General features: G+C 45.1%; 1 pseudogene; it reads right to left on the bottom strand.

The window, feature by feature from the left end:
* LOC137345764 (nuclear factor 7, brain-like) overlaps nt 1–10,094 on the bottom strand; it is a 156,039-nt pseudogene extending 145,945 nt beyond the window's left edge.
* Nucleotides 10,095–14,940: the final 4,846 nt, after the last annotated feature.

Genomic DNA, 14,940 nt, shown 5'->3' with positions numbered 1-14,940 from the left:
GTGATGGTGCCCGGGCGAGCGGGGCGAAGACTGAACAGAGAGGTCCAAACTGTTTTGGGCGAGGACGAGCAACAACTAGATGCCGGATGGGCCGTGATTAGTCAGTGGCTCTGAGACGGATTGGAATAAAATTACAGCCTGTCAGTAAAAAGATACCGAAGAGGTGCAGGAGTATGAAGAGAGGTTTAGATCTGCTTGGCTTGAACACTCGGGGATAACAGACATTGTTCCAGAGGATCTGGACGATACCCGTTTTGTGCCTTTGAAGTCTGCCTTTATCGCAGGGTTTAAACCAGAATTATCCAAGATGCTGAAGGTAACCTGACCAGAGTGGGAAGGCACAGGAGTAACCTACACGCAGTTATTTGATCGATGCAGTCAGCTGGACAGGGGACATGGGAACAAATCTCCGAGCTCTGCAGGCGGGTTGGACACCCAAAGGCCCTGATAGGGAGCAAGATAGGCGACCCGGGACATGCCACTACTGCAGGAAGGAAGGTCATTGGACTAAGATGTGCAGAGCCAGGGGACGGGGAAGGGGACAGCAAGGATACAATCCGGCACCAAGACCAGGTCCCTCCCCTGAGGACAATGACCTAGAAAAATTCAAACAGTTGTCACTCCAGCAACGGAAGGAGATACTGGCGTTACTTGGTGTGGCAAAAAACTAGCGGAGCCCTCCCTCGCCCTTTTGGTGCCCCTCCTGGCACTAATAGATCAACGAAGAGATGGATTGTATATAACCGTGAGGGTGGGCGATTAAGATATAGACTGCCTATTGAATAACGGGGCCGAATTAATGTGTCTACCTCAATGATACGGGAACTCTATACCGATGGATGGTAAAGTTAAGACTGCCCACGGGGCTGGTGGCCATGGGTTGGTGATCAGGAAAACTCAGCCCATACGCTTTGGTCTTGGTCCACAGGAATTGATAACACCAGTCTGGATAGGTCCAGTGGACCAGGCCCTTCTGGGTATGGACGTTCTTACTCAGCTGAACTCCTCGTTGCATTTTGAAGGTGGCCAGGTAACATGGTCTATCAGAAGTCTGAAGAAGGAGGAGCTGAGGGAGCACCCAATATGGGCTCGGGATAAGAACGATTGTGGGTTACTTCAAATGGAACCGGTAACGTTTACAGGATCCGCTCCACTCTGTACTAAATAATACCCCATTAGTTCAACATCTATTGCAGGAATCTGACCCGTAATTAGACAGCTAGAGGAGCGAGGCATGCTGGTTAGGACAGACAGTACCTCCAACAGCCCTGTGTGGCCAGTACAGAAACCAAACGGGACCTGGCGGCTTACTGTTGACTATAGAAAGGCTAACCAGTGCATTGTTCAAAAGGCCCCTCTGGTAGCTGACCTCTCCACAGTATTCAATGCCCTGAGGCCGGAACATGAATGGTTCTCTGTTATCGACATGGCCAATGGATTTTGGTCGGTCCAACCGTGGTTCGCCTTTACCGTTAAACAACAACAGTACACCTGGACCCGGCTGCCACAGGGTTTCCACAACGGCCCTACAGTATTTCATATGGCCCGACAGAATCATTTGAGGGAGTTACCTCCCATACACTCCACGGTCATCCAGTATGTGGACGACACCCTGTTAGCCTCTGAAATGGAAGAACAACACGAACAAGATCTGCGGACCCTGATGGACCACCTTCATCAGAGAGGACAGAAGGCCAGTATCGACAAAGCGCAAGTAGCCCAAGAAGAGGTCGTGTACTTGGGACAAAAGATTTTGAAAGGAAAGAGGGAACTTACCCAGGACAGGATCACAGCCATCCGGGCTGCCAATCAGCCCACCACTATCCAGGAGATTAGGTCCTTCTGGGTTTGTGAAACTTCAACAGAAATTGGATCGACTCCTACACACAACTGGCTCAACCATTAAATGATCTCTTGAAGGGAAAGCGGGCCTCGAAGGAAGTGGTCACCCTTACGAGAGACCAACAAGAGGCCTTCGAGAATTTAAAGAGGGCCTTGTGCTCGGTGCCGGCCCTGGGAATCCCCGACAACGGGAAACCGTTTACCCTGTTTGTACATGAAAAAGAGGGATACATGACCGCCATATTGACACAGGAGCATGGGGACCAACAGAGACCTATTGGATACAATTCGAGAAAACTGGACACAGTGGCCCTAGGATGGGGCAGTTGCTTAAGGGCCATGGAAGCCACATGCCAAGCTGTGATGGCTACTGCAGGTCTGGTATTGGATCATAAGCTAACAGTCAAGTATCCGCACACCGTCCACACATTGCTGTCCATGAATAGAGTATCCCAAGTGACAGCAGCCAGATGGACCCAATGGACAACAGTCCTAGAGGCCCCCAACCTCCATATAGTCCGAGTCAGCCCGGTAAACCCAGCAACTATGCTCCCGTTGCCTGGGGAGCCAGAGGGGGAAGAGCATGACTGTGTGGAGGCTATGAGAGAGACAGAGGAAGTAACCTTAGTGGCGGAATTGCACAATCCGGATTTAATCCTTTTTACAGATGGCTCCTCCTTCGTTGACAACGGTACCCGGAAAGCAGGATGGGCGGTGACAACCCTACACGAAATTAGGGCGACTCCGAACAGAACTACGGCCTGAGTCCATTTGAAATAATAACAGGGAGACCCATGTCTCTGCCGGGAACAATTGATTTGTGAAAAGCTGATTGTCACCTGATGAGTGACGCTCTATTAGAATATTGTCAGAACTAACAAATGCTATCAGTTCTGCTTCCTCGCAGATATCGGTAGCTTGGGGTGTCCCACCAGAAGGAGGGCACGACATCGTCCCGGGAGTCTGGGTCTACGTAAAGAAAATAAATAAAGAACCATTGGGCGCCAAGTGGGAGGGACCTTTCCAGGTGCTACTGACCACCCAGGCAGCAGTTAAGGTGGAAGGGAAGAAAGCCTGGATACACGTCTCTCACATCAAGCGAGCGACCCGTGACTAAACATCGATCTGCTATCAGGACAATTACCATCTGCCAATATGTTCAGAATTTTTATTATCCTCTTTGCATGCATTTTAAGTATCTGCTTACTTTTGGCTAACCAAACCTTTCCACTTTGGGGAACTAATCTCTGCACTGGGAGTGTTTGATCAGTGTACAGGGCACTTAACTGTGTATGTGACAGGATTTTTTCAAATTTGTCGACAGGGCCTTTATTCCCCAGGCCCCCTTTTCATCTATTTGCAAAAATTAATTTTATTCTAAACAGAAATAAAGATAAAATTAAAACACGATTATCTACATTGATAATACACTCCAGCAACTTGCGATACACATCAGTCATGGAAGGTCTCGGGTGAACTGGTGGACACTGCATGCTCCTTCTCCAGGGTCACCCGGGCATGAACATAACCTCAGAAAGGGGCAGGCAATCAGGACGGACTCCCCCACCGACGGCCCACTGCCTGGACCTGTGAACCGCCACCTTGACCACACCCAGGAACAGACCGATGAGGAGATCCTCCTGCCTGCCTACCTCCCTCCGTCTCAGGTACCCAAAGATCAGGAACATGGAGCTGAAGTGCAAACAAAACTTGAGGAGCAGCCCCTCTAACTATTCAAACAGGGTCTGTAACTTTAATATGTCAGAGAATACAAGGATATTAAAACATCAAGATCTAAGAGCAGGAGTAGGCTATACACCTCCTTGAGCCTGCACCACCATTCAATCAGACCATGGCGGAGCCTCAAACTCAACTCCACTTTTCCACCCAATTCCCATATCCCTCGATTTCTTAGAATCCCAAAATTTAATCGATCTCAGCCTTGAATATACTCAGTGACGGAACATACACAGCCCACAGGGACAGAGAATTCCAAAGATTCACAACCCTCTGAGGGAAGGAATTTCCATTCATCTTACTCCTAAACGGCCACTCCTTTATCCTGAGACTATGCCCCCTAGTTCTAGACTCTCCAGCCGGGGGAGAACAGCCTTTCCACATTCACCCTGTCACACTCCCTCATGGAAACAGAAGATTCTGAGATCAGCTCTCATTTTTCTAAACTCCAGTTTACTCAAACTTTCCTCATAGGACAACCCTCTTGTAGGGGAAAAAATGGCTGAGACAGATATGTGGAGTGGAAAAGTACATGTTAGGGGAATAGAACTGTAAGCTCAATAAGATATTGACAAACAGTGGTCAACAGTAAAAGGGTTAAGACCTGATTAGTAGAGTTTTAACAAACCCTTTGTCTTGTCTGAAAGATAAGCAGAATACATTGCGAGCTGAAAGATAAACAGGACACTTGGAACAATGTGTGTACTGGCACATAGGCACTGTTACAATAGGGTATAAATGTGTTCAGCGAACAACGATCGTCAAGCAGTCTCTCGATTGGATCAAGCAAATTGCATCCCTGGTCTGCATATTTATATAGAATAAACCTTGGCTTGTTTGTACCCTCAGTTGTCTCCATGTCAAGTGTCCTTTGATAGTCCACAACACCTGTCATGCCAGGAATTAAATCCTATGAACTTTTGTTGCATCATGTCGAAGGCAAATAGATCCTTTGGTACAGAGACCCAAACTGGACACAGTACTCTAGGTGTGGTCTCACCAAAGCCCTGTACAATTGCAGCAAGACTTCCTTACTATAGTACTCGAAGCTCCTGCAATAAAGGCCAATTTTGTATGAAGCGAGTTAACAGTACAGGATTCAGACTAGAGAACACATGTTGTTGCAGCTGTATTTCCTTGAAATTGCTGGCTTTCCTGTCCTTGTACAAGTTCACCTTGTTATGGCTTCCTTTCAAAATATTGCAGGAATTCCAACTATGCTCAGATGTCTTCCACTGAGCAAAAATCCTTTTCTCAGCTCTCAAAACACACAAAGAATCCCGAGTTCTGAGTACAAAAAGGATGGTGTGTGGCTTGAAGGGGAACTTGCAGGTAACGGTGTTCCCATGTGTCTGCTGCCCTAGTCCTTCTACATGGTAGACCTCACAGGATCTGGTTAGACTTCCAGGACCAACATGAAGCTGGTTTGTGCTCTCAGGAGTGTCAGGTTGGCAGCTCAGCTCCAGGTCAGAAGGTTGTGGGGCTCGAGATGGGAAATCAGGATAAGAGACACTGCAGCCCAGTGTTGAGGGGCTGCTTTGCTGCCAGAGGTGCTGTCCTCATCCAGCGGTGCTAAGTCAAGGCCCCTCTCCCCTCATTCTCCCCATTCCAGTAATTAAAATCAGGATGTTAAAGATTCTATCACAATATTCCCCCCTGAAGTGATGGTAAACCTTTATAAAATACTAGTCTGGCACCAGCTGGACAATTGTGTCCAATTCTGGGCACCACACTTGAGAAAGGACAGGAAGGATTTGGTGAATGTACAGAAGAGATTTACTAGAATGGTTCCAGGAATGAGGTTATTACAGTTACACAGAGAGACTGGAGAAGCTGGGGTTGTTCTCCTTAGAGCAGAGAAACCTAAAAGGAGATTTGATCGAGGTGTTTAAAATCATGAAAAAGGTAATTCAGGAGAAACTGTTTCCAATGGCTGAAGGATCGATAAGCAGAGGGCACAGATTTAAGGCGATTGCCAAAAGAACCAGAGGAGACAGGAGAAAAACATTTTACACACAGAGAGCTCAGGGTTTGAAATTCACTGCCTGATGCATCCTTTTAAACCCATTTAACCCTTCAAAAAAAAACACATCAGTAAAGGTGAGACAGAGGAAGGGAAACTATTGGTTACTGTTGAGGCTTGTAACGATGGAGCCGGTGAGACCTGAAAAGTGAGGTGATATAATGAGCGACATTTAGAGATGGATTGAGATTAATTGAAGGAAAATAACTGCAGCTGGACAAAAGGACACATGTTAAATTGGGGGGATTATTTTCAGTCAATTAAAAATAGAAGTCCTAAAAAATCCTCACCATTCTCCAAACCAAACAACTGTGAAACCCACAGCTTGTAGCCTTGTCCCAGTTGGTAGCCTATTTGATGAAATGTCATGCGTTCAAGACCCACTCCAGAGACCTAAGCACATAATCTAGGCTGAGACTTTGAGAGCAGTGCCGAGAAAGCGCTGCACTGTTGGAGGGGCACCCTTTTGGATAAGGTATTAAACTGAGACCCTGTCTGGATGTTAAAGATCACTTGGCACTTGAAAAGAGCAGGGAGTCCTCCCATTGCCCAAAGCAACATCCCTCCTTCAAAACAGCATCAGAAACAGATTAATCTCTCAGTCATTTATTTCACTAGCATGTGTAAAATGGCTGCCTCGTTCATGGAAAACTTGCATTGATAATACACCTTTTATAACCTTTGGATTTCCGAAAGCACCAAGTGCAGTCACTGTTGTCATGTAGACATTTGCCTGTGTAACAGCCACAACACACACCAAGTGACTGCAGATTACAAACCATCGTGGCGATTACTGAGACGTGGTTGCAGAAAAGCCAGGTTTGGGAATTGAATATCCAAGGGTACTCAGTATTTCGGAAGGATAGGCAGGAAAGAAAAGGAGGTGGTGTAGCTTTGTTAGGAAAGGAAGAGATCAGTGCTGTAGTGAGAAACGATATAGGTACTGGAAATCAAGATGTACAATCAGTCTGGGTAGAAATAAGAAATAGCAAGGGAAAGAAGTCCCTGGTGGGAGTAATCTATAGGTCCCCAAACAGCAGTTCTGCAGTGGGGCACAGTATAAACCAGGAAATACTGGGGGCTTGTAAGAAAGGTACCGCAATAATCATGGTTGATTTTAATATGCATATCGACTGGATTAATCAAACTGGCAAGGGTAGCCTCGAGGGAGAGTTCATTGAATGTATCTGAGACTGTTTTTGGAGCAATATTTTGTGGAACGAATCAGGGAGCGGGCTGATCTAGATTTGGCATTGTGTAATGAGGTGGGATTAATTAATGATCTCATAATTAAGGATCTTCTAGGGAAGAGCGATCATAGCATGCTAGAATTTCAAATTCAGTTTGAGGGTGAGAAACTGGAGTACCACACTAGCGTTCTGGAGTTAACCAAAGGTAATTACATAGGCATGAGGACAGATTTGGACTGGGCAGGAAGATTAAAAGGTAGGAAAGTTGATGAGCAGTGGTAAATATTTAAGGAGATATTCAATTCCACCCAACTAATATATCTTCCAGAGAGGAAGAAAAACCTTCATGGCTAAGCAAGGAAGTTAAGGATCACATAAAGACAAAAACGAAGGCATACCATATTGCAAAGGCCAGTGGCAGGCTGGAAGATTGGGAAACTTTTAAAGATCAAACAAGGGTTAAGAAAAAAGTAATAAAAAGAGCAAAGGTAAATTATGAAAGAAAATTGTCACAAGATATAAAAATGGATAGCAAAAGTTTCTATAAGTATATAAAAGGGAAGAGAGTAGTTAAAGAGAATGTTGGCCCCTTGGAGGATGAGACTGGGGAGTTAATAGTGGGGAACACAGAAATGGTGGAGACACTAAATCAGTATTTTGCCTCAGTTTTCACGGTGGCGGACACTCGTACAATCCCAATAGTAACAGGTAATGCAGACGTTATAGAAAGGGAGGTACTTAGAACAATTATCACTAGGGAAAAAGGACTGAGCAAATTATTGGGATTGAAGGCAGACTAGTTCCCAGGGCCTGATGGCCTACATCGTAGGGTCTTAGTGGAAGTGACAGCAGAGATAGTGGATCCATTGGTTATAATATTCCAAAATTCCCTGGATACGGGAAAGGTTCCTTTGGATTGGGAAAGAAAAGCTAATATAACGCCCTTATACAAAAAGGAAGGGAGGCAAATAGTAGGAAACTATAGACCAGTTAGTTTAACATCTGTCATTGGGAAATTGTTAGAATCCATTTTTAAGGAAGTAATAACAGGACATTTAGAAAGACAAAATGCAATCCATCAGAGTCAGCATGGTTTTATTAAGGGTAAATCGTGTTTGACTAATTTGCTACAGTTCTTTGAAGATGTAAGAAGCAAAGTGGATAATGGGGATCCTGCAGATGTAGTTTAGTTTTAGTTTAAAGATACAGGCCCTTCGGCCCACCGAGTCTGTGCCGACCATCAACCACCCATTTATACTAATCCTACACTAATCCCATATTCCTACCACATCCCCACCTGTCCCTATATTTCCCGACCAGCTACCTATACGAGGGGCAATTTATAATGGCCAATTTACCTATCAACCTGCAAGTCTTTTGGCTGTGGGAGGAAACCAGAGCACCCGGAGAAAGCCCACGCAGACACAGGGAGAACTTGCAAACTCCACACAGGCAGTACCCAGAATTGAACCCAGGTCGCTGGAGCTGTGAGGCTGCGGTGCTAACCACTGCGCCACTGTGCCGCTCCAGTCACAGAGTCATTACAGCACAGAAGGAGGACATTCAATCCATTGACTTCCTTCTCCCATCCCTTGATCTTCATAGAGAAAATAAGGAGAAACTGTTTCCACTGGTAGGAAGATCAGTAACCAGAGGACACAGATTGAAGGCGATCATCAAAACAACCAGAGGTGACATGACTTACAAGGTAAATTAGAGATAGCGCTAGATCCAAGGAAGAGGCATACAAATTCACCAGAAAAAACAACAGACCTGAGGATTGGGAGCAGTTTAGAATTCAGCAATGGAGGACCAAGGGATTGATTAAGAAGGGGAAAATAGAGTTCAAGAGTAAGCTTGTGGGGAATTGCAGAAAACTAGTAGGCAGGTACAGCAGGTAATAAGGAAATCAAATGGAATTTTGGCATTTATTGCTAAAGGAATAGAGTAGGAAAGTGTTGCTGCAAGTGTACAAGGCATTAGTGAGACTGCACCTGGAGTATTGCATGCAATTTTGATCCCCTTACTTGAGGAGAGATGTAGTTGCATTGAAGGCAGTTCAGAGGAGGTTCACTGGATTGATTCCAGAGATGAGGGGTTTGTTTTATGAAGAGAGATTGAGCAGTTTAGGCCTTTACTGTCTGGAGTATAGAAGAATGAGAGGAGATCTAATTGAGATAGATATGATTAAGGGGATTGACAAAGTATACGTAGAGAGGATGTTTCCTCTCGTCGGGCAATCTAGAAAAAGAGGTCATAGTTTCAGGATAAATGGTAGCAGATTTAAAACAGAGATGAGGAGAAATTACTTCTCTCAAAGGGTCATGAGTCTTTGAAATTCACTACCCCAGAGTGTGGTGGATGCTGGGACATTGAGTAAATTTAAGGAGGAGATAGACAGATTAATCAGCAATGGGTTGAAGGGTTATGGAGAACATGCAGAAAAGTGGAGTTGAGGCCAAGATCAGATCAGCCATGATTGTATTGAATGACGGAGCAGGCTCGAGGGGCTAAATCATCAACTCCTGCTCCTAGTTCATATGTTCTTATGTTTCTGGACACAGGTAGATCAGACCAACTTACTTTAGCGTCTGCAATCTCGAGTCCTTGTTTCTGCAGTGCGTCTTTCAAAGAGACCACCTTCTGGTTTAGTGAGTTTAAGAAAGCAACTCCTTTATTCTGCAGGGGAGACAGGAAGGAATTGTAATGAGCTGTGATACCTGGATACCAAACTAGTTCTGTAAAGTTACCAAGTAGAAGAGAAGACAGAATTACCCCATGATAAAGTATACAGGAGACCCCAGTCCACCCTCATGTACTGACTGAGTTGTACATTTTCACCATTTTCCCCATCACCATTCTCACCATTGAGAAGGGATCCCATACCTTACATGTTGCGATGAATTCAATTCTCTCTCTAAATTTGTGCTGCTTGTGAAGTTTCGAGTCCTTGCACACCAGACAGATGAACATCCCGTCCGTCTCACAGATCAGGATCAGTTTCTCTTGGTGTTCCTGGCACAGACGCCTCTCCTCATCAGTCACCTCCTGCAGACCAGTCAGCCTGTGAACCTGGTCCACCACATCCTCAATACACAGTTGGGCTGCAGGGTCTGCTCTGCAGCATCTTCACCACACTGGGGGCAACAGACAGACCCTCCCTGCACCTTTCTGTCGGACACAATACAGGAGTGGCAGAAATTACACTCACAGTCCACTAGGACAGGATCAACAAATAACCCAAGGCAAAGGGGACAGATGAGGGCTTCTCCAGAACTCCCATCCTCTGCACTACAAGACATGAAACAATCAATCCCGAGACTGGACAGTTCCCCAACACTTCTTCCCTCCTTCTAACAAACTGTGCACTCACAGCAGAGGAATGAATCAGATACATTCCTTCCACATTCACGTGTTTTATTGAATCCCTTTCCATCTAATTGAGTTTAATTCATTCCCCAATGCTGCAAAGTTGGGTTGCCTGGTAAAGTGGATCTCGGAACTCAGCTCCAATGATGATTGACCGATGTAGCAACTTCCCCATTAACCCTGTCAGTACCTTTGACTGGAACCTGTTGAAGGGGCCAATTGTCCCAATCTCTCCAGCACAGAAGCAATACATTCTACAAGTGACTTCCCTGAGATACAATTGGACGTGACAAACTAAAATGATATTGTGATGTTAAATGAAGATTTGATTCTGCCGCTCAATGACACCACCTGTATCCAGCGGAGCCCACTGGTCATGGAGTCTCTTGGATTGGGGAATGAAGCTGCTGACATTGGTGCCAACAAGCTGGATCTCCTGCAGTTACAAAGTGGTGAAGTGTCTGTGTTCCCAGTTAACAGTCTGCAGGACTGTAATAACAGGGTGATAATCACTGTGGAGGATGTTTAAATCCTTTCCTCAGATGTAAGTACATCTCAATCTGAAATGTGATGCTCTGATACCTGGTCAATGTTAAGTATTGAATTTGTACCGAATGAATGTGGCCCCTGTATGATTTGATACTGATGTGACCCTGAATGATTGTGTCCCATACATACATGGACCGACATCATTCCCATAGTGTGATGTGTTGGGATATCTCTTCTCGAAAATTCATGAAAAAATGGAGGATGATAGAATCAAACAGCACAGAAGCAGGCCATTCAGCCCATTGTGCCTGTGTCAGCCCGTTACTTGATTTATCCAATTAATCCCACTCATTTGTTCTTTCCCTGTAGCTCTGTATTTTATTTCCCTGTCTAGTATTTATCCAATTCTCTTTTGAATGTTGCTATTGAATCTTCTTCCACCGCCCTTTTTGGGCAGTGCATTTCAGATCACAACAACTTACTGTTGAAAAAATATTTCCTCATGTCACAAAAACATAGAAACAATGAAAACAGGAGCAGGAATAGGCCATTCGGCCCTTCGAGCCTGCTCCACCATTCATTATGATCATGGCTGATCATCCAACTCAGTAACCTGTTCCCGCTTTCGCCCCATATTCTTTGATCCCTTTAGACCCAAGAGCTCTTTCTAACTCCTTCTTGAAAACATACAATGTTTTGGCCTCAACTGCTTTCTGTGGTAGTGAATTCCACAGGCTCACCACTCTCTGGGTGAAGAAATTTCTCCTCATCTCAATCCTGAAAGGTTTACCCCGTATCCTTAGACTATGACCCCTGGTCCTGGACTCCCCCACCATCGGGAACATCCTTCCTGTATCTACCCTGTCAAGTCCTGTTAGAATTATATATGTTTCTATGAGATTCCCCCTCATTCTTCTGAACTCCAGCGAATATAATCCTAACTGACTCAATCTTTCCTCATACGTCAGTCCCACCATCCCAGGAATCAGTCTGGTAGACCTTTGCTGCACTCCCTCTATAGCAAGAACATCATTCCTCAGATGAGGAGACCAAAACTGCACACAATATTCCCAGTGTGGCCTCACCAAGGTCCTGTATAATTGTAGCAAGACATCCCTGCTTCTGTACTTGAATCCTCTCGCTATGAAGGCCAACATACCATTTGCCCTTTTTACTGCCTGTTGCACCTGTTTGCTCACCTTCAGCTACTGGTGTATGAGAACACCCAGGTCTCGTTGCATATTCCCCTCTCTCAGTTTATAGCCATTCAGATAATAATCTGCCTTCCTGTTTTTGCTACCAAAATGGATAACCTCACATATATCCACATTATACTGCATCTGCCATGCATTAGCCGACTCACTTAACTTGTGCAAATCACCCTGAAGCCTCTCTGCGTCCTCCTCACAACTCACCCTCCCACCCAGTTTGGTGTCATCTGCAAATATGGAGATATTATGTTTAGTTCCCTCATCTAAATCATTTATACTGTGAATAGCTGGGGTCCGAGCACCGATCCCTGAGGTACCCCATTAGTCACTGCCTGCTATTTGGAAAAAGACCTGTTATTCCTACTCTTTGTTTCCATCTGCCAGCCAATATTCTATCCATCACAATACACTGCCCCCAATCCCATGCGCTTTAATTTTACTCGCCAATCTCTCATGTGGGACTTTGTCGAAAGCCTTCTGAAAGTCCAAATAAACCACATACACTGGCTCCCCCTCATCAACTCTACTAGTTACATCCTCGAAGAATTCTAGTAGATTTGTCAAGCATGATTTCCCTTTCGTAAATCCATGCTGACTCTGTCCGATTTGACCACTGTTCTCTGAGTGCTCTGCTATAAAATCTTTGATAATGGACTCTAGAATTTTCCCCACTAGCGACGTCAGACTGACTGGTCTACAATTCCCTGTTTTCTCTCTGCCTCCCTTTTGAAATAGTGGGGTTACATTAGCTACCCTCCAATCTGTAGGAACTGTTCCAGAGTCTATAGAATCTTGAAAGATGACCACCAATGCATCCACTATTCCTAGGGCCACTTCCTTAAGTACTCTGGGATGTAGATTATCAGACCCTGGGGATTTATCTGCCTTCAATCCCATCAATTTCCCCAACACCAATTCTTTACTAATACTGATTTCCTTCAGTTCCTCCCTCTCACTAAACCCTGTGTTCACCAACATTTCTGGTATGATATTTGTGTCGTCCTTTGCGAAGACAGAACCAAAGTATGCATTGAGTTGGTCAGCCATTTCTCTGTTCCCCATAATAAATTCCCCTGTTTCTGACTGTAAGGGACCTACATTTGTCTTCACCAATCTTTTTCTCTTCACATACCTATACAAACTTTTACAGTTAGTTTTTATGTTCCCCATAAGCTTACTCTTGAACTCTATTTTCCCATTCTTAATCAATCCCTTGGTCCTCCGTTGCTGAATTCTAAACTGCTCCCAATCCTCAGGTCTGTTGTTTTTACTGGCGAATTTGTATGCCTCTTCCTTGGATCTAACGCTATCTCTAATTTCCCTTGTAAGTCATGTCACCTCTGGTTGTTTTGATGATCGCCTTCAATCTGTGTCCTCTGGTTACTGATCTTCCTACCAGTGGAAACAGTTTCTCCTTATTTTCTCTGTGAAGATCTGGGGATGGGAGAAGGAAGTCAATGGGCTGAATGTCCTCTTTCTGTGCTGTAATGACTCTGTGACTGGAGCGGCACAGTGGCGCAGTGGTTAGCACCGCAGCCTCACAGCTCCAGCGACCTGGGTTCAATTCTGGGTACTGCCTGTGTGGAGTTTGCAAGTTCTCCCTGTGTCTGCGTGGGTTTCCTGCGGGTGCTCCCGTTTCCTCCCACATGCCAAAGACTTGCAGGTTGATAGGTAAATTGGCCTTCAGCAATTGCCCCTAGTATAGGTAGGTGGTCAGGAAATATAGGGACAGGTGGGGATGTGGTAGGAATATGAAATTAGTGTAGGATTAGTATAAATGGGTGGTTGGTGGTCGGCACAGACTCGGTGGGCCGAAAGGCCTGTTTCAGTGCTGTATCTCTAAACTAAACTAAACTATGTGACCCTGTAACACCTCAAATGGGTGGAGCTTGACCTGCTTTGTGACATCACCCTGGCTGATGTGTGATTGGCTCCTGGCTCCTTTGTGATGTCAGCTGGAGGTGGGTTTATGGCCCTGGTTGCACATCCGTGGAGTTACTGAGGGAGGAGCTGAAGTCGGCAACTGACACTGTGAGTGACTTGAGACCATATCAATAGGGAAATGGAAAGAAAAGAACAATTTCATATTAAAGTAAGTAATTTAAACAAATGTCATTAATTACAAAAATATTCAAATTAAATATAATCATAGTCACACACATAGTCTCACTGAATTGAAGTTACAGATCCTAGAAGTAATATTCATCACTTTAATATTAAAAGATTCTTGGAGTGAACAGTATCTCAGGAAGCTGGAGAGAGAAGTTGAATCATCACCACACTAACTGGGACTGGAGAAAGGTCTCTGGCTTCACAGAGCAGATATGGTGGGTCCAAGACCCTCAGTATTGAGGATGGGATGAAACAGCAGCTTCAATGATTGTAAAGGTGAGGAATTTTACTGAGATTACCATCAGTGCAGGATTTTGTCGAGGTGACAGTGTAACCATGAGGCTCGGACTTTGATGTAACAAGTTGACTCCATCTTAACCCATGTGTAAAGTGAGTCTGGACCTGACACTGGCATGTCGAGGGATTTTTAATCTTTCTGCTTACCATGCTGTACCAGAGCTGGTGTCAAAGAGTTTGCCCGTTGTGTTTAACACAGTCTGTAACTGAGTTGGCTGTGCTTGGTGAATCAATTCAGAGAGAGTTTTCTCTGTATCTAATTTGGGCTGTACCTGCCCTGGGAGTGTTTTCTGTGACTGTGTAGAGGGAGATTTACTCTTTATCTAACTGAGACTGACTGACTACCTTCATTGACCATTTCATTCAAATACCAGTGTAAGATCACTCCTGGACAGCGGGCTCCAAAGGGAGCTCCTCACTGTGCACGTCCATCCACGGCCATTTGCTGCCATCTGCTGCTCTTCTTCCCCCTAAATCCTCTCTTCTGCTGTTGAAGTTCCCCTGATTCTAACAATTGGTGCATTAAAACCCAAACTTCACCATTGGTCGCGATGCCTTCAGTTGCGGAGGCCCCAAGCTCTGGAATACCCTCCCTACACCTCTCCGCCTCTCCACCTCACTTTCCTCCATTAAGGCACTCATTGAAACCTACCTCTTTAACCAAGCTTTT

The sequence above is a fragment of the Heterodontus francisci genome, chromosome 29 (genome assembly GCF_036365525.1).
Source record: "Heterodontus francisci isolate sHetFra1 chromosome 29, sHetFra1.hap1, whole genome shotgun sequence".
Taxonomy (NCBI): domain Eukaryota; kingdom Metazoa; phylum Chordata; class Chondrichthyes; order Heterodontiformes; family Heterodontidae; genus Heterodontus; species Heterodontus francisci.
The sequence above is the reverse complement of the archived record's forward strand: the minus strand, read 5'-3'. Positions and strand labels throughout refer to the sequence as shown.